The 23,360-nt window shown below is 46.2% G+C and overlaps 1 protein-coding gene across 4 annotated transcripts in view; it reads right to left on the bottom strand.

The window, feature by feature from the left end:
- The window catches only part of AZI2 (5-azacytidine induced 2), a 171,953-nt gene extending 156,520 nt beyond the window's left edge, over window positions 1-15,433 (bottom strand). The window contains exon 1 of one of the 4 annotated variants that reach the window (XM_086942121.1): window positions 15,163-15,433. The gene's annotated coding sequence lies outside the window, so the exon portion shown is untranslated. Of the gene's footprint in view, window positions 1-14,869 lie in introns of all 4 variants that reach the window. The other 3 variants (XM_086942120.1, XM_086942123.1, XM_086942122.1) reach the window with 3 other exon arrangements.
- Between the last annotated feature and the right edge of the window lie 7,927 nt (window positions 15,434-23,360).

The following is a 23,360-nucleotide window of genomic DNA, read 5'->3' as shown; positions in this document are numbered from 1 at the left end:
CTGTTACTGTTTTCCTAGCGTCAAGTGGAAGAAAGTCGAAGAACTTTTTTAGCGATTTTATTATTCCGAAGCATCAGCCCGCTACATTCTTGACGTGCTGGTCGAATGATAAGTCTGAGTCGAATAGGACACCAAGATCAGGAGGACGACGCTTCTCTGTCCAAGCAGCCACTGGATGGAACGCCCTACCACGTTCCCTCAGACTTGAACCCAACTACTTGGCATTTCGCAAAAAGTTGAAAACACACCTATTCCCTAATTAATCGTCTCTCCTCCCTCCCTCTCCCTCAACTGGATTACAACTCCTACAGCGCGGGGATGCCCTTGGGTCACCAGGCGCTTTACAAATCGCTATTAAATTAAATTAAATTAAGATTCCTTGCTGTTGTTACGGTCTGGGGAGGGGCAGCTGAGTCATCCGGCCACCAGAGGGCTGGGCAGAAGGTGGTGTTTTGTCCGATAGGGAGGATCTCCGTTTTGCTAGAGTTACATTTGAGATGGTTAGTATCCATCCATTGGAAGACCGCCGTCAAACAGTTTTTGAGGTTGAGCTCTGCCTTGGTTGAGTTATCCTCTAGGGGTACGATGAGTTGCGTATCATCGGCATACGATGTTACCGGTATGCCGAATGATTCAATCAGGGATAAGAGTGGGATGAGGTAGATATTAAAAAGGGGACTCAAGATGGACCCCTGAGGTACCCCAGAGGAAACCCTCTTCTCTTTGGAGTGGAAAGGGCCAAGAGCGACAGTTTGGAACCTGTCAGTTAGAAATGATTTTATCCAAGATAGGGCATTTTCCGAAATCCCTATGTCCGTCAATCTGCTGATCAGGACGGAGTGGGAAATGGTGTCGAACGCCGCGGTAAGGTCGAGAAGAATGAGAATTGCAAGATGAGGGGGTGGGGGTGAGGGTGTGTGAGGATGTGGGGATGAGGGTGAGTGGGGGTGAGGGGGTGTGAGGGTGAGTGAGGGTGTGTGAGGGTGAGAGGGTGTGATGGTGACTAGGAGAAGGTGGCAGTGTAGTTCTCCTGTTCCACACCAAGTGGCACAACATCACTGAATAAAAGGGGAATGTCAGTCCACACAAGTCAATAAATCGCATAAATCGGCCATCGGAAAATGTGAGAATATTCGGACGCCGCTAACGAAGAAGGAAATCTTGCACAAACATCACGATCCAGTGTGAGGGCCCCTGGAGCCGAACTGAAACCAAATTGGCACGCAGCCCTAACTGAGACACTATGGTGTTATACGGAGAATAGTAGCCCCTCGCAGTGCACTATGGATCCTACACCCTACTCACAATAAAGAGGGAAGACAGTTTAACAAGCAGAGTGCATTTAAACAGCACTTAAAGTGCAGAAGGCATGTGAGATGCATTAATCCCCGGCAGAGAGCGATAAGAATGACATGTGACGGCCGCTGCGACTCAGACACACCGTGTAGCATCCAGCATCAATCACAATAGCAGGAGCTGCACTCAGAGCGTCACATACCTTTCAAGCCCCCCCCCCCCTTCGTTTTTTCGTCCCACTTAATGCCCTGGGTGCAAAGTACGCACAGCTCTCACTGGCATCTTCAGCAAGTAAACACTGCGGTACATACACTATAATACAATCCTCGCACGGACTTTGTTAGGTTGTTCGGCAGGAATCTAGCCGGATGTAGATCGAGAAAGCTCCTAGAGTAGAGGCTTGGGGTGACTGGCACACAGTTCACTGTCGGTGAGTGGACTGGATAGCTGAGCTTCAGGGCAGCAGAGGGCGTGTAGGGGCACCTCACTCAGGCATCAATGCAGGGTGGGGGAGGGGGGGGGAAGCATCCTCAAATTAGGCACTGCCTGGACCACAGGGGTAGAATGGGGTTTCTAAAAGACCCAGGATACGTCTTCAGGTAAACAGCCGCTTCTAAAACTTATTTTACGTCACGTGACAGCTCTTGTGCAAGCACAGCGCCAAAGTCCAATAAAGAGCTGCATTTGAAACAAGACGTGTGCGTGCGGAAAACTGCCGTGGGGCGGGACTTCCGTTTCCTGCTGGAAGCCCGCGCCCACGGATTGGCTGGCTAGGAGAGGAGCAGTGGTGACGCAGGGCTCCCATGCCCGAGGGAGAGCCCAGCGGTGGCGGCTGAACTCCGGAGTTGCACCGATGCGGTAAGTGGGGTTGGGGGTGGGGGGGGGGTGCGCGCGTGTGTAGCTGTGGTTGTGTATGTATATGTGTGGCTGTGTGTCTGTTAGCTGTGCGTGTGTATATGTCTGTCCCGATGCATTGTGCCTGCGTGGGTGTATGTGTGCGCGCATGCGCGAGTGTGGCTGTGTGTGATTGAGAGAGGCTGCGAATGCGAGGCAGGGGATGTGCACGGCGCCGTGCGCGCCCTCGAGGGTGAATCTGAGACAGCAGAGGCGCGTAACCGAACGCTGTCTCAGATTCCCCCGAAACCGAAAACAATAGGTCTTTCGCTGACGCTCAACCTAAAAACTGAAAGGGGAAGCGCTCCAAAGCGTTCCCCTTTCAGTGTTAGAAAAAAGTTATACCTAAAATGGGAAATTCTTATGAAAAAGTGTAGGCATTTGGAACAACATTTAGGACTCTGGAGAGGGCTAAAGGCCTAAATATAAGCTGTTGATTTTCCATTCCTGCCCAATAAGAGTGCTATTACATACAGAGAACGTGCTGGCAAGAATAAAAAACAACTACTCCTTTCAGTTTCAAGAAGATTGCTTGTAAAATACTTCTTGGTGTCCAGCCAGCAATATGGTGACTACTACATGGCTCCAAAAAACAAAGGAGAGAGTCAGGACAGTATGTGGGCCGTCCTTGTCCCAATGTAATACTCTAATAACCAACAGACACGGGCCACTAGAAAGTGACTAGCTAACCTGAGTATTGTCTAACACCACAGGAATTGTTTAAAAGGACCCTCACACACCAACCAGGATGGTGTCATGCTTCATCATTGGGTTCCTAGTTGGGTAGCCCAATGCTACCCAACTGTGCAACAAAACCAGATTATAGTGGAGCAGGTTTTTAGTTTTTGTGTGATGTTGGGAGTGGGGGACGTTAAAAATACCTATGGGAAACTCACTATTCGATACTTTATTCCCAGTGGCCAAGTGTATTTTTAAAACAAGGTGAGATGGATAATATGCCAGAACTGCAAGTAGGTGTCTGGATTATCCTTTGGTCAACATGTTTCAGCTCTTCAAAAAAATTAGTGGAGCTTTCTTCAGGACCTCTTTATATAATAATTAACGTGCGAAAGTGAAAAAGTGAGTGGTAAAAATTAAACCACGTGTGTAACGCATTTTTACACACCTGCTAAGGCGTGCTTATCATGCGGGGATGAACTAACCATGAGTACCGGTCCGTCAATAGTAAAATTCCTGTGGAGAGAGAAATACCAAGACAAGACGACATGTAACATAAAAACACTTGTTTGTTGTCACTTCCATACTGATCTCGCCCTAGCGAGTGTGTAAAAATGCGTTACACATGTGGTTTAATTTTTACTGCTCACTTTTCGGCTACCCAACGGGAAACCCAATGATGAAGCATGACACCAACCAGGTTGGTGTGTGAGGGTTCTTTTTAACAATTCCTGTAATGTTAATCACTACTCAGGTTAACTAGTCACTCTCTAGTGGCCCGTCTCTGTTGGTTATTTGACTACTACATGGCTACTGTATTCTCTATGCTGAATGCCCTGGCAGCCAATCCTGGCCTGGTCCACCTCAGTCGCACTGATGAGGTTTGGAGAAAGATAGCCTGCCAGGCTAGCGGTGGGCAGCAGTGCCCCCCGCTAAGGTTGTAGCTTGGCTCTCCTCAAGCACCTGTAGTTCTGGAGTAAATGCTATAGCCACGTCGCAGGGCTAAAGTGACCACTGGGTGCAACCAGAATATCAGACTTTCTCACAAAGGCTAGACCAGGGTGTCCGGCAGGTATGGGGTGATAGATTGGCACAAGAAACACAGCAAAGGGTAGGTCTTACTCCACTGCAGAAGGGTGCGAGATGGGTCGGTTCGAGAAAGCAAGCCTGAGTCCCAGTCAGGGGCTTTACTCTTTGGCTCCTTAAATGTAAACGTCCAGAATTTGTAAAGCACAAACAATTACCGAAGATGTCAAGGCGCTGGGGGCTATCGGGAAGATTAAGCAAGGTATTGCCGAGAGTCACATGGTGCTGGGTTAATCTGCCGCCGGGACCGAGGATCGAACAGTGAGCCCCCGGGTTCCGGAGTCTGTCGCCCTGGCCGCTGCGCCACACCTCTTCCTTCACACCTTGGAGGACAATCACACTGTGAAATTGCCCATGTACAAATAACACACCGAAATGTCAAGTCCCTGTAACAGCAAAGAAGGGAAAGGTCACAGTACGCCGCAGGTCATTTGATGGAGGGGTCAGTAGGTGCACTTTTGTCGCAGCAGGTGGTGGTCTCTTGGTAACACCTTGCTTCCAAGACAATATGCCATACAACATGAATGATAGTTACAATCAACCAATAGCTGAGAACTGTGACCTAGACTATGTGCAAAAGATATAATTAAACACGAGTGACCTTCTGCCACCCTTGATGTATGGACTGTATTAACTCTGTTAAACAGCCAACACGGTCTATCGCCAGACCCAAATACAGCTGCTTTAACTGCTTCGATGCTGATGACGGCCAGGAGCCGTCATGGCACAGTGCTCGTGTGCTGATGACGGCTCCCGGCCGTCATGGCACCCACCCACGGGAGGAGGGCTGGTGCTCCCCCCGCAGGTGCCCGATTGCCGAATTTCAACTACGGGTGGCCGGGAAGACATTCCCCTGCCTCCCCCACCGCCCCCCTGTCACATCATTGATGACGTCAGCGCACGAGCCGCGCTGACTTCAATCTCTGTTTACTTTCTCTTTCCCCATCGGCGGCCGCCATTTGGAAGCAGCGCGTCGTAGGGAAAACAGGTTAGTGCAATCACCAGGGCGTGGGCGATTACTGTGAAAGAGGCATCGGGGGACAGAAAAGGGTTTTCCTTTCCCCCGGTGCCTCTTTTCTGCGTTCCTGCTGCACGTTCGTGCAGCAGGAATGCACAATAGTCCCAGGGATTTTTTCTTTGGGGTGTTTTCTGTTTGGGGGAGCGGCCCCTTGGGCAAGGGTCACCCCGAAGGTGGCAAATTATTTGTACGGTGTCCACCCCCCCACCGGGGGGGGGGGGGCAGGCTAATTATTGTTTATTTTCTGGCTCCCTGGACAGTGATATTTTATAATATGGGGAGTGGCCCCTTGGGCATGGGTCACTTCCCTTTGGGGGCATGTTTTTGGCGATCTTCCCCCATGGGGGGCAGATCAAACCATTTATAAAAAATGTTGTAGCGCTCACTAGGCCACCAGGGATGTGTATAAGGAGAGTGACCCCTTGGCCAAGGGTCACTCTCCATTTGGCCCACTAGACCACCATGGATGTGTGTGGAGAGCGGCACCTTGGGCAAGGTACACTCCCCTTCGGGGGCATGTTTTTTGGCTGTCTGCCCCCATGGGGGGCAGATCAAGCCGTTTTTTACGTTTTTGTAGGGCCCACTAGGCCACCAGGGATGTGTGCAAGGAGAGTGACCCCTTGGGCAAGGGTCACTCTCCATTGGGGGCTATTACGCACCATATTTGGCCCACTAGACCACCAGGGATGTGTGTGGGGAGCGGCCCCTTGGGCAAGGGTCTTTCTCTTCATGGGGCAGGTTAAATATTTAGTAATTTACTGGCCCACTGGACCCCCAATGTAGCCATGTGTGGGGAGTGGCCCCTTGGGCAATTGTCACTTTCCGTTGGTGGCCCTCTCGCACCATATTTGGCCCACTAGACCACAAGGGATGTGTGTGGGGAGCGGCCCCATGGGCATGGGTCGCTCCCCAAGGGGTGCAATTTATTTTGGCGTTGTCTGCCCCCCCCCTGAATATTTGGTAATGTATTGGCCCACTGGACCACCAATGACGCCATGTGTGAGGGGGTGGCCTCAAGGGCAGGGGTTGCTCCCCTTTTACAGGCGTGAATATTTTATTTATACTCTTAGGCCCACCTACCCCTTAGCTTAGCTGGTGTATTGTGTGTTGACTGGTGCATTATTTGAATATGTGATTGTAATGGTTTTTTTTCTCCTTTTTATTGTAGTGTACAGCTTGTGATTCCTGTTTGCGGTTTCGGCAGTGCTTGTTCTGCAGTTTTGCGTATTTGCATTTATTTGGTAAGAAAAAACATTTTTGTATGGTTTACTCCATATGAGTATTATTGTTATGCATAAATATCTTTTTTTGTAAGTGCTGTCATAATGGCTGATTTCTGTTTGTGTTCTGAGCATGAAATTCTTTGCGATGTGTTTTGCGTTGTCTTATGTGTAATTTTTCTCTTTCTTTTTTAGTGGGATATTGTTGATCCTTTCTGTGTCTGTGCAGAGTAGGTGGTGCTGAGTCTAGCTGCTTCTGTCAAGTGAGTAGTATAGTGTTGGAGTATATAGGTCTTTGAGATAAAGCAACATTGTGTTTATTTCTTTTTTTTTAAAGGATTTGTTGTTCACGTGTTTGACAAGTTACCTTTCTTAGTTAGCATTATGGCTAGCCGTAGAATGACTGCTCAGCAGGTGATTGGTTTGCTTCTTGAATCTTCCTCTGAGCTGGATCATGACACTGACAGTGCGTCTGAGGGAGAGGTGGGAGGGGAAGATTCAGGCAGTGAGTTTTCTCTCCACATGGAATCATCGGATGATGAATCCACTCTCAGTGCGGACGAAGTGCCTGTTTTAGAGGAGGAGATTGATGTGCCAATGGTGCAAGAGACATCTGGATTGCAGCCTGGGGCTGCAAGCCTTCCCATTGGAAGTGCTGGACTCTGGGTTGATCCAAACATGGTGCAGCCGGTGTTGTCTGACATTACTGGTTATGCAGGGTGTAGAGTGGATTGTGAAATTTTCTTGCCTATACAGTTTTTTAAGTTGTTCATGGATGATGTTTTTTTGGCTGATATTGTTGAGCAGACTAATTTGAATGCGGAACAGTTTTTGAGGGACAACAGCGCCAAACTTGGGCCCCACTCTAGAGCTACCCGTTGGACTCCCACAAATCCGGATGAGATGAAGAGGTTTTTAGGTTTGACTTTTTTGATGGGCTTGATAAGGAAGCCTTCCCTGGCTTCATATTGGTCTTCCAGTCCCTTGATGGCAATGTCTATATTTCCTGCAGTTATGAGTCGTAATCGGTATTTACTTTTGCTTCGGATGCTGCATTTCGTTGATAATGCTTTGGCGTTGCCACAAGATCACCCTGACTGTGACCGCCTTTTTAAGATTAGGCCTGTTATTGATCATTTTGTAGATCGATTTTCAGAGATCTATACTCCAGGCAAAGAAATATCTATTAATGAGTCTTTGGTCCTGTTCAAGGGCCGTTTACTTTTTAAGCAGTACATTCCTAACAAGAGGGCACGTTATGGAATTAAGCTGTATATGTTGTCTGAGAGTAGTACAGGATATGCCTATAATTTACATGTGTACACTGGTAAGGATTCCACTATTGACCCCCCTGGTTGTCCGTCCACTTTTGGAGTTGCAGAGAAAATTGTCTGGGATCTTGCTAGAGGACTGTTTAACAGAGGCCACCATTTGTACCTTGATAACTTCTATACTGCTTTGCCATTGTTTAAGGAGTTGTTCTAAGTGGACACTTTTGCCTGTGGCACAATCCACTCTAACCGTAAAGGTTATCCGAAAGAGCTTGTTTGCAAAAAGCTTCAGAGGGGACAGTGCAGTGCCTTGTGTAGTGATGAACTGCTAGCTGTAAAATTTGTCGACAGGAGGGATGTGTACATGCTGACTACCATCCATGATGAAAGTACTACATCTATGACTGTTTGGGGTGAGGTTGCTGAAGTGCGGAAACCTGTGTACATTGTAGACTACAATAAGCACATGGGTGGTGTTGACAGAGTTGATCAAAGGTTGGAACCTTACACTGCTATTCGTAAGTCTTACATTTGGTATAAGAAATTGGCCATCCATCTGTTTAATATAGCAACTTTTAATGCTTTTGTTGTGTTCAAGGAGTGTTCTCCTGCGTCAAAGTTGACTTTTGTTCAGTTTCAGGAGTCTGTGATAGGCAGCCTTGTTGTTGTGGTGGAACAGGCACATGTTCCTAGAGTCGGAGTGGTGGAGGAAGTGGCTAGATTGCGAGATCGCCACTTTCCTGATTTTATTCCTCCCACGCCCCAAAAAAAACAATCCCTGTAAGAGATGTAAAGTCTGCTATCGAAGAGATGTGCGAAGGATACTCGTATGCACTGTGCCGATTGCCCTTCTCATCCTGGGCTGTGTGTGCCCAGATGTTTCAGAATGTATCACACTCAAAAGAAATTTTAGGAGCTACCGTGAGTCTAATGGTCTACTGCCTGGTCTGTAATGTTTTTTATTGGTTTTTCAGTTTCACCTGTGGCATTAGTATTTTTTTTTTTACTTACAGCTGTTTGTAGTTGTATTTTTGTATCTAGTTCCAAATGGTTTGTAATTTTTTTCTTTGTTTTAAAAAAAAATGTATTTGGCGGTGTGTGTGGACTGGTGTTTGGCTGGCGGCGTGCATGGACTGGTGTTTGGCTGGCTGCGTGCATGGACTGGCACTTGGCTGGTGGTGTGTCTGGACTGGTGCTTGGCTGGCGGTGTGTGTGGACGGGCGCTTGGCTGGCGGTGTGTGTGGACCGGCGCTTGGCTGGCGGTGTGTGTGGACCGGCGCTTGGCAGGCGGTGTGCGTGGACTGGTGCTTGGCAGGCGGTGTGCGTGGACTGGCGCTTGGCAGGCAGTGTGCGTGGACTGGCGCTTGGCAGGCAGTGTGCGTGGACTGGCGCTTGGCAGGCGGTGTGTGTGGATTGGCTGGCAGTATGCATTGACTGGCCCTTGGCTGGCGGTGTGCGTTGACTGGTGCTTGGCTCGCGGTGTGCTTTGACTGGTGCTTGGCTGGCGGTGTGCTTTGACTGGCGCTTGGCTGGCGGTGTGTGTGGATTGGCGCTAGGCTGACGATGTGCATGGCCTGGTGTTTGGATGGAGGTGTGGGTGGACTGGCGCTTGGCTGGCGGTGTGCGAGTAGTTTCTTTCTGTTGGTCACTACCCACACTGCTAGCTGAGTCCAACTCCACGCAGTCCATCACTTTGTGTAGTTGCTGTGTCTGGAATGTGGGTGTGTGAAAGTGATGGGCCCTTGAATGGCGCTGTCTGCTGGTGTGAGTGTTGTAATGTGATGGGCCCACGGCTGGCGGTGTGAATGTTTTGTATGTGTCACACGTATGAAAGGTGTATGAATGGCCTGTGAAGAGGTTGGGGCCTTGACATGGCTTTACAGCTCACGAGCTGTGAGTCAATGGTTCAGTTTCTCATTCTTTCGAGTATTAACAGTTCATTTAATTTTTGTGAAATGACTTGATAATACAATTGTATATACTGAATCATCACTCACCCTCGTGCCAAATCCAACCAGTATGTGTGTGTGTGTGTGTGTGTGTGTGTGTGTGTGTGTGTGTGTGTGTGCTTGAGGATTAGATGGCTGTGCAGTAATATTTGTCTTTTTTCTCTTTGTGAAGCAGGGTGTATCTTGTCCCTTTTTGTGAATATTGTAATGTGTTGTATTTGCTCCTGGATGGAGTGAATGGTCTTCTGTGTATCAGGTATGAAAGGTGCGTGAATGGCCTGTAAAACGGTTGGTGCATTGTCGTGGCTTTACAGCCCACGAGTTGCGAGTCACTGGTTCGGTTTTTTTGAATTTATTTATTGACAGAGCAGTTCATTTGTGTGAAATCTCTTGTTAAATAAATTTTATGTACTGAACCATCACTCGCCCTCGTGCCAAATCCAACCAGTATGTGTGTGTGTTTGAGGAATAGATAGCTGTGGTGGAATGTTTGACTTTTGAGTGTCTCTGTTAAGGTGTACATTACAGTTAAGAATAACCTACTAAATGTAGATATTATTGTTAAAAACCATGGGAGTATATGGTGATGTCTCTCTTGTGAATTCCCCCGGGTGTCTAGTTTTCGGAAATGTTTGGGTTTTGTAGTTTCCCAAGATGGCCGCCAAGCCCGGGGCCAAAAACTCGTGGGAACCCCCTTGCAAAACCAGGTTGGTTTGGGATAGGTTATTTTGATGTCAGCTCAATATGTTTTGGGCCCTTGCATGTTGCGGGTCCTTGAGCCACCCACATAAGTGAGGTACCATTTTTATTGGGAGATCTGGGGGAACGCTGGGTGGTAGGAGATTTGAGCTGGCACGCAAAAATGTATGGAAAAGTGTTTTTTTACGTAATTTTAGGGTTTGCAGGGAATTCTGGGTAGGAAAACGTTGGGGGACCCACCCATGCCATACCTCCCTGGACTCCCCCGGGTGTCTAGTTTTCAGAACTGTTTGGGTTTGGTTGTTTCCAAAGATGGCCACCGAGCCCCGGGCCAAAAACTCAGGTGCCCCCCTCCCCCAAAAAAATAAGGTAGTTTTGCTATAGGTTATTTTTAAGTCTCCACCGTATGATTTGGGCCTTTTCCTGTTGCAGCCACTATGCCTACCCACACAAGTGAGGTACCATTTCTTTCGGGAGACCTGGGGGAACGCGGGGTGGGTGGAAATTTGTAGATCCACGCAGATTCCAGAACTTTCCACCACAGAAATGTGAGGAAAATGTGTTTTTTTTGTCCGTTTTTTAGATTTGCTAGGGATTCTGGGTAACAGAACCTGGTGGGAAGCAGTTGAGTCACCCCCATCCTGAATTTCCCTGGGTGTCTAGTTTTCAAAAATGTATAGGTTTGCCTGGGTGCCGGCAGAGCTAGGGTTCAAAAACGAAAGGTAGGCACTTTGCCAAAAAAGGGCTCGTTTTTACTGCGAAATTGTGGGGCGACCACGTTGCGTTTTGCTCTGTTACTAGGCAGACCCAGGCAAGTGAGGTACCATTTTTCTCGGGAGACCTGGGGGGTACGCTGGGTGGTTTGAAATTTGTTGATCCACGCAGATTCCAGAACTTTTCACCACAGAAATGTGAGGAAAATGCGTATTGTTCCCCAATTTTTTAGGTTTGCAAGGGATTCTGGGTAACACAACCTGGTGGGAGGCAGTCGAGTCACCCCATTCTGAATTCCCCTGGGTGTCTAGTTTTCAAAAATGTATAAGTTTGCTAGGTTTCCATAGGTGCCGGCAGAGCTAGGGTTCAAAAACTACAGGTAGGCACTTTGCCATAAAATGGTCAATTTTTAACTGCAAAATTGAGGTGTGACCACGTTGCATTTTGCGCCGTTTCCTGTCGCAGGCACAAGGCCGACCCACACAAGTAAGGTACCGTTTTTATTGGGAGACTTAGGGTAATTCAGATGTGTAAATCAACTGTTATTACTTATTGAGCTTTCATACATTTATTCCTTCCCAATGAAAGACGTTGTGTAAAAAAAAATCTTTGTGAAAAATGACCAATAATTCTCATGTGAGTATGAGTATTCCCAATTTTGAAAATGTGCAAATATATACACTGTTTCTAAACTCTATAATTTGTACCCAATTCAGAAATACATAGGTGTCTTTCATACCGATTTTTCCATGTATACATTTTCCAAGAATAAGTGCTCTATGCCCAGTAAATAATAAAATACCATTGCAAGTTGCTGCTCAGTACTTGGCTCTGGGTTAGTCGGGTTCTTGGTGAAACTACAAGTCCTATATATCCCCACAACCAGGAAGGTCAAACGGATGTAACGGTATATTGCTTTCAAAGAGCTGTCAAAATTACAAGAAGTTATAGGTGAAAACGTTGCGACAAAAGGCTGTTTTTTTCAACTAATTTTCAATTATTCCAATATTTAACTGTTAGTTTCTATAAAGAAAGCTTCATGGATTTAGACAAATGACCCCTTTCTGAATTCAGACTTTTGTCTACTTTTCGAAAATGTACAGCGTTCCAGGATCCATTATTGCTTTCAAACTCATTTCTACCATTAACTGGAAGGAGGTTGAAAGCTCTAAAAATAGCAAAAATAGGCTATGTCCCAGAAAAATGCCAAAACTGTGTAAAAAATGTTGGTTCTCTGACAAAAGACTGTCATTCCCTAAAAGCTGAGAAAATGGAGATTTCAGCCCCACAAACCCTTTTTTGATAACATTTGCAGGGAAAACCCCAGAGGCTTTCATTTGCAGCCCGTTTTTGCCAATTTTTTTGAAAAAAACAAATATTTTACTGTATTTTGCTTAATTTCTGGGACCCCTGCAAGGGAATCCACAAACCCTGGGCATCTTTAGAATCCACATGATATTGGAAGAAAAGGACGCAAATTTGGCGTGGATACCTTATGTGGTCAAAAAGTTACAGGGGCCTAAGCGCGCACTGCCCCAAATCGCAAAAAAAAGGCTTAGCACAGGAGGGGAAAAGGCCTAGCAGCGAAGGGGTTAAAAAAAATATTATAATAATAAAAACAAGAGAAAGATAAGGAGGTTTATCTGCACCATGATGTAGGCCTCAAAAGTGCATATAAGTGCAGGGACAGCATGCACCTCACCAAGCACTTCCCACATGTCACACCACACAACCATGCAATACAATATATAAATTCACCTTTCATAACTTCAGTTGGGAAGTGTCACAATGACACACTAGTAGCTATATATACAATATACAAACGTCAGATAACGTGACAAGAATAATTAAGCGAGCAGCGTTCTTTCTCAAAGTTATTTTTACAATTCTTTTGGCGAGTTACTATCACTTTCCTAACAGGCAATTGAGTTTCCCATTCATTACTATTGCATACTTGGAGGTAATTTCCGATACTATGTTTCCCTCTTTGTAGATAAAATCGCTGAAACGTTTTGATACACACCGTTCTGGGATACGTACCATTCCCTATTCTCTGACCGACTGCCTAGAGAAATTCCGCTCTTTTATTTATAACTGCAGTTCTCATTATTAAGGTGCGCTACCATGGCTTATGTAAAAACCTGATTTAGCTACTATAGAGCTTCATTATAAATTTTAATTGATATTTTCATCCTGTAATTAGGTGACTGTTCGATTGAATATAGGAGTACATTGAATTTCCCAGAACTAAGCCGCACAGTCTTTAGTTCTTCTATATACATCTAAGAGACCCAGGATATGTTCCTCTCTCCTTTTTAAGTAAGTCAGCCTATATGAGCAGTATGAACTGTATATGCCCATATCATATTTAGCGAATTAGAATTACATCAGGTCATATCCACATATATTTTTCTGCAATGTTTGAATACATCTTTCTGTTATGACCTTCTGTATTGATAATTGTCATGCTTTGCTGCATAGTTATTTTCGTTGTGTCAGTTTCATAGAAACTTTATTTGGATGTGAATGCTTTGCTCTGTTTTATCTTGATGGTTATTTATACTTTCAATTTTTTAATTATTCAATCGTGTTATTAGGGACATGGTTCATAATCACGGAGGACATTTTTTCAGTATGTAAAATGAGATCTGAATGTAATTTATATAAATGGTTCATGTTATGTTTTAGATTGTATATATACCAGATTAATTTATTTTTCCTTTGTTTTTATTACGTGTTTCAGAAATTTATGTGGCTCCTGAAGAAGGCGTTTTGGTAAACGCCGAAATGCGCGTCGACTACATTAATTGCCACTTTTAATATTAATTGTGTGTCTTTTTAATGGATTGTATTTTTTGTAATTCTGTTTCATATTACGGTTCTATTTCTTTTTTGTATTTTGTTGTGCATATAATATGTTGAATATGAATTTTATCTGTATATTTTAATATAATTAATCATTAAATAGTATATGGTTTTATTATATAGTATTTTCCTTCATGTCCTCCTACTTTGACTTATTCCCTTTGCCAATATTATGATTGCCTAGGATTTGTTACATACATTTTGTTTTCCCTGTCCTAGGAATAGTACCATCTTCTATTCAGGGGTCCTTGTTTTTCACATACCATGACAGCTTTATATAACAGACTGCATGACAAACTACTTACAAACTGGGAGATGAACAGTATGAGAAACCGTAACTCAGTTTGCATGAAAATATCTAGGGGGAAGCAACCCATGGATAGGGTGCTACTCATCTGTAAAGTACTTCAGCACTTCACTAAAGTTAAAAACCCACAAGCAAATTGCAAAACAAAACAGTGTTCAAGTGCGTAATGGGGTAAAGCATCCCAAAAAAATTCAAACCAAACAGCAGCTTTAACATCCATTTATAAAGAATTGCACAACAAATGTGCATATGACACGAGGAATAAAAACAGCATAAGTAACTGTAATTCTTCTGTATGACTAAATGCTAGCACTTGGCTCCAATACAGTTCGGTGCTACCTGTCCACAAACCTCAACAGCGCCTTGTCAGGGGTAATAAGTGTTACTTATTGAATACAAACACAAATTCGTATTTTAATTTTCGGAATGCTCTTGGGGGTCATAAATGTTAAGCAAAGACGAAATTAAACAAAAAGGAAACAATTAGCTGAAAAATACATGCAAGCTCCTGTCATAGTTGTGCTCATATACGTAGGCTGTGAATGAGCCCTATGTGAGCAGGTACCAATGGTATTTAGCTCGTCCTACCCGGCTAGCACAGATGATAAAACTAGAGCAGGTATAAATAATGTATATTCGAAGGGAGTAGGGGTTGTAAGAAGAAAGGAATAGGTGTTCATAACAAACAATGAAGCTCCACTGCGCTGGTGGCATTGTAGCAGGGCCACATACTGCCTGTGGCAGGGAGGGAGTCTGCTTGAAGGGAGAGATAATGGAAGGTGTTCGAGTAAGAGGTGGGGAGGGTCGCAGCAGTAGCTCAACCCATTGAAGTTTCTACATTTATAGTCCCGCCCCCCTCCTTAGGGACCTACTTCCAAACCTGGATCACTTCCTGAGACGGTGAGCCCGGAGAAGGGGGTCCACCAGGCAGGGGTCCGTGGAGGGTGATCCAGGCCCTCAGAGCAGCAGCGGGAGACGGGACAGAAGACACTCCGAGACCGGGCGCAGAAACGCGGAAGTCACCAACACCGAAAAGTAAGTGGCTTGAGATGACAGCTACATCAGACGTACAGCCCGGGTGGATCTCGGCTGAGAATCGCGCCAAAGCTCTGCCGTGACAAGAGTCCAGGCAGACTAAGCGCACTTGGGTGACGTTTCTACTTACTGTCACTGAGCCCATGCACGCCGGACCCTTCCGGCTCCTTCATGTGGGCACCGATTCGGCTTTGGCAACAGACTTCCCTCATAAACAATGCTCTCAGTAAAGAGTCCAACTACTTCCGCTTGCGTTGTTATTCAGGCTCAAAACACACTATCATGGGCACGTGCAGTGCTTCGGACCAATGATCATCGCCAATAGTTTTTATACACCAATCCTAGTCAAGGTCGCACTGTGTGGGGATTCCTAGCAAATGAATAGCTGTCGTGTCGTAGTTAAGCCAACCATGTGAATATTTTTATGAAAATATTTCTATTGACCAATCGTATAGCTGCATGCTTTTTTCACCACTAATACAAAGTTTCCGCCTTCGGGGCAGGTTGTTGGTTGGCTGGGTTTGTTATTAGGTGCTGTTGTAGTTAGGACAAACTCATAGCTGCCACGGTTTCAGATTGCTATGTGTGACATTTTAATAATTTTAGAGTATTTATGAGTGACATTTCAATGACTATGAGTGACACTGTCTCGTGAGCAAAATTAAGCAATGAAGAGAAGGGAAACAATAATATCAGAAATTGCACACGTTTGAGGAACGAGAAACTAAGTTAACTGCTGCCAAACGTAAGAAATATAAACAACTTCCATTGATCAGACTCTAGCTAAAATTATAGAAATTAGATAAAGCAGCTTGGAAGTGGTTGAAAATGTCATTATAATTAGCTGAGTGACTCAGTCTCACTCAACAGCCACCAGTGACCTGAGCTATAACGAAACTGACAAACAAAGCAGAGACGTACTGTGTGAGTGACAGGGACATAGGCAAACTCAGAATAAGTCTAGAATGGAGTGCATTTGCTAGTAGGTGTCTGGGTAGGCACGTGATTGAGATGAGCCACACTTCACACATAGAACTGGGTACGCTCTCAGGTATGTTTGTACTGTCTGTTTTTATTAGTTTAAATGGTTAAAGTTCTCTGCAGTTTAAAATGCCCTAATAAATCGAAAGTAATCAATGGCATTTATTTGAACGTCGTGAATAAACACGGCACAGTTTGTTCTATTTAATAAGAAGCTAGTGAGGTTTGATGTGCTGTGCTAGCTGCCCTGACCCGGGCAGACTGAGTGTTTCTGAATAAGTGAAAAATCTGCTGTCGCCTTCATGTGCTGCTTCTTATCTTTTTTCCTCTACTTGTGAGGAAGAGTGACGCTCTGAACAAGCAAGGAGGCCCAATGAGGGAGTGGGTGGGGGGCTCCTTTACCAAGCAATAAAAAAACCTTTCCAGTCGCTTCAGAGCCCCGCGACCTCTCCCAAGGCTTCACCGAGGAGAGATAACTGAGGTACGGTGGAAGGGAGCTGCACTTGGGGGCTCAGCCAGCATCTCAATTTCGCGTACACAGGCTCTCTCTCCCACTGACCATGACCAGCCGTACATATAGCAATAGCAAAACTTCACTAACCTCACAGAAGAAGGGCCCTCCACCTCCAGTCTGTCCAGGCGGCCCCGGTGTCACTGACTTCACTCCGCGACGATCGGCTACAGTAAGATATTTCATGATTCAAAGGGGGCGGTAATAACAATAGCTAGCACGTGGTGCCAGAGCAGATTAAAGCCGACAGACGGTGCCGTAGTTATAGACAGCACTACCTCTAAAGATGATGACATGCGGCGCCGCCTGCAAACTATCCAGCCGCATCGAGCGCCCAAAATAAACTGCGCGCGCTTCTGCAGTGACGTCTCACCGTGATGACATCAGCCTGCCAGTAAGAGCCGAGCCGGGGCAGTTACATTCAACCAGGATACATTGTACTAAAGCTGCGTTAGCTCAGCTGAATCCCAAGCCTGCTGGAGCTGCCACAGACTCTGTTTTAATCAGGCTTGACAGTCAGGCTTGACAGTGACAACCTCAAGTACTGATAATGCACTTAGCTTTTAAATGCGCCTATTTGCGTGGCAATCCTTTAACATGCGGTAATGCGGAAATGTAACTAAAAATGCGTTAGTGTCACAGGATGTGTGACACTTGGCAGGGCTGCAAACTGTTGAGGGAATGTCTGGGCAGGTAGTTATTCTAACTGGGGAGGAACATGGCCAAGGATGCAAGCAGGGTATTTACAACTGCGTATAAAATCGTGAGGAAATTGTCTTGGAGGAATTACCTTTATCGATTCCCCTCCACTGAATGGTCCATGTTAGGCTTGATGATCACCGAATTGCAGTTATCGTGTTAATGAACATAGCGTTTAGCATTGTGATGGATGAAGAAATCTAAGAGATAGTCACACAGGTTATGGGTTTCAGTAAGCTGGCAGCTATGAGTGGCTCTGCAAGTCCCTTTCTGGTGTTTGGTATTTTCATAGTTCACTTCGCTGGATAGTGCACTGCGTTGTCCGCTCTGGGATATTTTGTTTGAAGTTAATGGTGCTGAGCAAACATGGTGGAAAGATCTACTGGGATGGACTTTATTAATATGATCCCATATCGGAATGTCACTGTGAGATTATATAAACAACAATGGGAGTGACGTGTTCCCTGACCCAAAGAACACACGCAGGACGCCAGATGGTTATTGGAGGTACCTTTATTTGTTGTTTGTCTTGGGTGATACAGCCATGCTTATGTGCGACCTCTCGCCCCAAGGTCCTGGTCCAGTCTGCCCTCTGATCCCCCTCCCCTGACCGGATGTGGTGTCCGGTGTCCCCTGTCCCCACCCAGGTCCCCATGGTCCTAGTGCCAACGTCGTGGCACGACATCTCCCCCCTTGTTGAACAAACATTGTCTTGCCCCTCGTCGAGATACTGGTAGAGTGATGTAGATAAAGAGAGAGAGAGAGAGAGAGAGATTTTATGCTCTCTTGTCGCGTCGGCTATCGTGTCTCTGTCTCCTCAGATCTCTTCGATCAGTCTTTTTGGCTTTCTACATTCTCGTCTCGGTCGTTGTTCTTTGATGCCTTGTGTTGGTTCAGCCAGTGGTGCATCTCCTGTCAGTTCTTGTTTCGGCAGCTCTTCTTCTTTGGGTTTTAATTCCTTGAAATAGGAGCTGTTTCTCGTGATCTGGTGTTGGCCCGCTGAGGCTGTGATCATGTGCCCGCTTACTTTCGTCACTGTCAGCGGGTCTTTTGAGAAGGTGCTGTCTGACTTCCTTGCCTGTCGCTGTTTCACAAGCACTGTGTCCCCTTCTTCCATGTCGTTGCTGGTGGCATGTCTTCTTCGATCTGCGTAAGCTTTCATCTTCGCTTTCTGTTCTTTATCTCTTGTGGCAATGTCTTTGTGTTCCTTTTTTTTTTCTTCTTTGATTTGTGGTAGTCGTATTCTGCTCACCCTTCCTAGTACCAGCTCGGCGGGACACCTTCCCGTGGAGCTGTGGGGTGTGTTTCGGTAGTCCCTAAGTACTTGACACAGTGCTTGTCCAATCGATATTTCCATCAATTTTGCTCTTTGCACTGCCTTCTTGATGGTCCCCATGAACCGTTCGCCCATCCCATTTGCTTGTGGCCACAGCGGTGTTATCTGTCTGTGATTTATTCCCAGGTACACCATGAACCTCTTGAACTCTTCGCCTGAAAATGGTGGACCATTGTCCGTCTTGAGCATTTGGGGTGAGCCCCATGCTGCGAAAATATCATCTAGCACAGGCAGTGTCGCATTTGCTGATGTAGATGATACCGGTCGTACTAGGGGAAACCTTGAATACTCGTCAATGATGACCAGCAAGTAGCTTCCTGTTTCTAGGGGCCCGTAGAAATCCACTGGTAGCTCTGTTCACACTGTCGCTGGTAGCGGGGACATCTGGAGAGGTTCGGGTTTTGAAGGTGGTCCTGTCACCTGACACACGTGGCACCTTGCCACTATGTCTTCCACCATGCTGGCTAGTCCTGGGAACCATACCTTTTCCCGCAGCATTTTTTTTCGTGGCCACCATTCCTCGGTGTGATTCACGTGCTAGTTCCACTGTTCTTCTTCTCAGCGTTTGGGGAATCACTATCATAGTGCCTCTCATCATTATCCCATTGTCACACTTTGACAGTTCCTCATGGATTCTCTTGAATGCTAGTAGCTCTTCCTTGTCTACTCCGCTTTCTTCACTGGCGTAGCCATTCACGTGCCTCCACCTTTGCATCTTGGTGATCTTCATTGCTTCTTGCAGAGTGACATCTTGCTTCGTCTCCTCCTCTAGTTCATCCAGTGTTATCGTTGCTGGTGTGTTGAGCTTCAGTGCGAAGTTTATGTATTCTTCCGCCATCGTGGTCACTTTTGAATTTTGTGGCACGTAGTCAGCAGGGTTCTGCTCTTTTCCGGGCTTGTGAATTATCTTAAAATTGTAATCCATGAGCCTGATTCCCCATCTTTCTATTCTTGGTGGTATCTTTGAGTTGGGATTGCCGTAGATTGTGATCAACGCCTGATGGTCCGTAATGATTGTGAACGGCTTCCCATAGACGAACATGTGGAAATGTTCACAGGCCCACACTACCGCCAGACTCTCTTTTTCTGGTTGGGAGTACCTCCTCTCAACCTCCGTCAGACTCTTGCTTCCATATGCCACTATTTGTCGAGGGGAGTCTCTCCCTGGCTGGTGCTGTGCTAAAATTGCTCCCAATCCGACCGGGCTGGCGTCCACTGTCAGCTCTGTGCATAACCTTCGGTCAAAGTAGGCCAGGTGATCCACTGCTGTCACTGCCCTCCTTATTTCTTCAAACCCCTTGTCACACTCTGAGGTCCACAGGAAGCTCTGTCCTTGTTTGGTTAGGTCTCGTAGCGGCGCACTTACAGTGGCAAAGTTTCTGATGTATCGCGCACAGTAGCTTGCTAGCCCCAGGAACGATCTCACTTCTGCTACGTCGGTGGCCTTCTTTGCCTTTTCTAGTGTTTCCACTTTGCTGTGGTCTGGGCGCATTCCTCTTTTTGAAAATATGTGACCGAAAAATACCAGCTCAGTTCGCCCCAGCTCGCACTTTTCTTCATTCAGTGTCAGGCCTGCTTCCTCTAGATGTGAGCACACCTCTCTTAGAGCTCTTCGTTAGATTTGCCAAATACAAGGATATCGTCACTATAGTTCAAACTGTTTTTGACTGGTCTGATCACTTGCCGTATTGTCTCTTGAAATATTTCTGCCGCTGAGGAGATCCCAAAGCTCAAACGCTTGTATCTTAACAGCCCTAAGTGAGTGGAGAATGTCGTGATAGACCGCGACTGTGGTTCTAGTTCCAGTTCCAGTTGTTGATACCCTTTGCATAGGTCCAGCTTTGAGAAACACCTTGTTCCTGTGAGACAGCTGATCATGTCGTCCAAATGTGGCCCCGGATGTCGTTCACGCTCAATGGCTCTATTTGGGACCCTCATGTCTACACATATTCTTATTTTTACTTGTCTTTCTTCGGGACGGCTACTATCGGTGACACCCACGATGTCGGTCCTTCTGCTGGTTCTATTATGTCCTGTCGGAGTAGGGCCTCTAGTTCTTCTTCCACTTGTGGCTGCAGGTGTATGGCACTCTTCTGTGGTGTTGTGCCACTGGCCTCACTGTCTCATCGATGTGCAGTGTTATCTGTCTTCCTCTCAGCTTGCCTAACCCTTGTAGCAACCTGGGGAATTCTTTCAGGATATTTTTCTTTTCTGACATGTTGTATGTCATTTCCATCAGCCCCATCACTTGAGCCGTGACATTGCTCAATAAACATGGCGCAGGGATGTCCCCTTTGAGCACGTGTATTTCTTCTGTCAGTCTTTGATTTTTGTATGTTAGATCTTCTTTGAATTTCCCCATGTTGATCACCGGTCTTTTTGCCCCCAAGTGAAGACTTGTATCCGGGATGGCGTGAGGATTGGCTTTACTTTCATTCTTTCGTATTCCGAGATGCACATTATGTTGCATGTCGCGCCACTATCAATGCGATGCCTGACTTCAAAATGGCTGCCGCTCTCATTCGCTGTTCCTATTGGCTCTCGCGCCTGGCCGCAATATGGCCGCCAAGACTCTCACGAGAGCTCGCGCTGCTTCTTTAATTCTTTCAGCTTTCGCGCTTTTTCTTTGTGCGCTTACCGGGAAGGTCGCTTTCCTTTGTGGCTCTTTGTGCAGCGATCGGGGTGGGCTTCCACGTCGCTGCTGGCCTCCTGAGGATGCCGCACCTCTTATTTCTTCTGTTTGCGACGCGATCCAGGGTGGGCTCCTGGTTTAAATCGCGATTCTCCACGCTGGACACCGCATCCCACCTTCGTCGCCAGATGTCGTGTTCCCCGACCCAAAGAACACACGCAGGACGCCAGATGGTTAGTGGAGGTACCTTTATTTGTTGTTTGTCTTGGGTGATACAGCCATGCTTATGTGCAACCTCTCACCCCGAGGTCCTGATCCAGTCTGCCCTCTGATCCCCTCCCCTGACCGGATGTGGTGTCCGGTGTCCCCTGTCCCCATCCAGGTCCCCTGGGTCCTAGTGCCAACGTCGTGGCACGACAAGGAGTATCACCATTGGACCAAATCCATGGTCTCAAATAGGAAGAAGGGAGATGGAGAAGTAACAAAAGAAAGGGTTTATCTTTTGTTAGAAGACCCCTCAATCACCATCCTGGTTGGTGACATGCTTCATCATCGGGGTCCCACCCGGATAGCCGAATGCCATCCGGGTGTGCTGCGACACCTGATTACAGTGGAGCGGGTTTTATTGTGAATGGAGTGCAAAAGAAGTGATGTTAAAAAATGTCCTAGTATAGCTTCCTGGAAAAATGTATTCTGAAGTTACTGGACAATGTTAAAAGCAGTAATGAGATACTAATGTTGCCTTAAATGACCAACTGTATCTATGTGATTGTGAAGTAAGGTCTACATGTTTCAACCTGTGTTGGGATCTACCAGGTTTTCGTCAGGACCAAGTGCGTTGGAACCTGGGAGGTATACACACACTAACGTGTACCCAACCCTCGGTTCCAGAAACCAAACTGTATACTTACAGTAGGTGTCCTTACAGCCTAATTAGGCGAGGAAGAAAGGAGAAACCTGTGGGGAAAAAGGAAACATCACAAACAAACAGATCACGTGCCTGTAACGTAGTGTCGTTTCTCAGTAATCAATATGTTCCATGCGAATCCCTTTCATGCGCAAGACATTATCCCAAAAAGTGCATACTATATGGTGTCAAAAAATGCTGGCACGGGCCTGCATTGTGTTGTAAGTATGCAAGGATTATCAACGGTATTTCCCGAAAAAAGGCTCAATAAGCCTGGGTTCAGATACCTCACACTCCCACGGCATCACACTGATCAATATACGTGGATAAGTGGGTGTGAAATAATGGTTTAGTCACTCTGATATACTTTATGAAAAAGTGACTATCGACGTTCGCACACTATTGTGTAAGCGTTTCTTAATGCATGCATAATTAGATCAATAAAGCATCGTGAATCATGGCGGCGGGAGGAAGGTACTAGGACTAAGGTGCATTCTTACTCTGGATGAGAGTTTCAAGTGCTTCACGGGGGAAAGAGGATGGCCTGTTCTGCATAAAACGTATTCTGTAGCGGTGGAAGAAAAAGAAGGTTGATTAAAAAGAGCAGTAACGGGCCCGTGTCGTGGAGCAGAATCGCTCGTACACGCGCCGCAGTTAGGTGCTACTCCTTCTGTTTGCTCTCAGTATAGAACCGCTCACTGTGGCTATCCATAACACTCCTGAGATTAAGGGCGTACCTTTTAGTGAAGAAGTGCATAAAATATCACTTTTCCCAGACGATGTACTCCTGTCCCTCATTGATCCAGCCTCCTCTCTTCCTGCACTACAAACAGAACTCTCACGATTTAAAGCAGTAGCAGGTTTCAAGGTGAATTTGGGTAAATCTTACATACTTAACCTCACAGTCCCTACTGCTGAGGTCGAGCACCCAGCTTAAATGGACTTCCCGGCCTCTACAATAACTGGGAATTCAATTGACACCCCGAGTAGAGGAGCTTTATAGAGCTAACTTTCCTCCTTCCCCTTTGAACCTCCAGGCAGATCACGATGGAAACCGCTTTTTATTTCCTGGCTAGGCCGCATCCATGCAGTCAAAATGACAGTACTTTCTAAACTATTACATCTCTTCCAAGCTCTTCCAGTGGAATTGGAAAACGATTTTCTCCCTAAAGTAAAATCTATGGTGCTGCAGTTCGTTTGGCAGGGTGGTCGTGCTGGGTTCTCCTTCTCCATTTTTAAGAAGACCACGGGGGAGGGTGGGG

Source organism: Lissotriton vulgaris, chromosome 10 (assembly GCF_964263255.1).
Source record: "Lissotriton vulgaris chromosome 10, aLisVul1.2, whole genome shotgun sequence".
Taxonomy (NCBI): domain Eukaryota; kingdom Metazoa; phylum Chordata; class Amphibia; order Caudata; family Salamandridae; genus Lissotriton; species Lissotriton vulgaris.
This window is presented reverse-complemented; position numbering and strand designations above follow the sequence as displayed.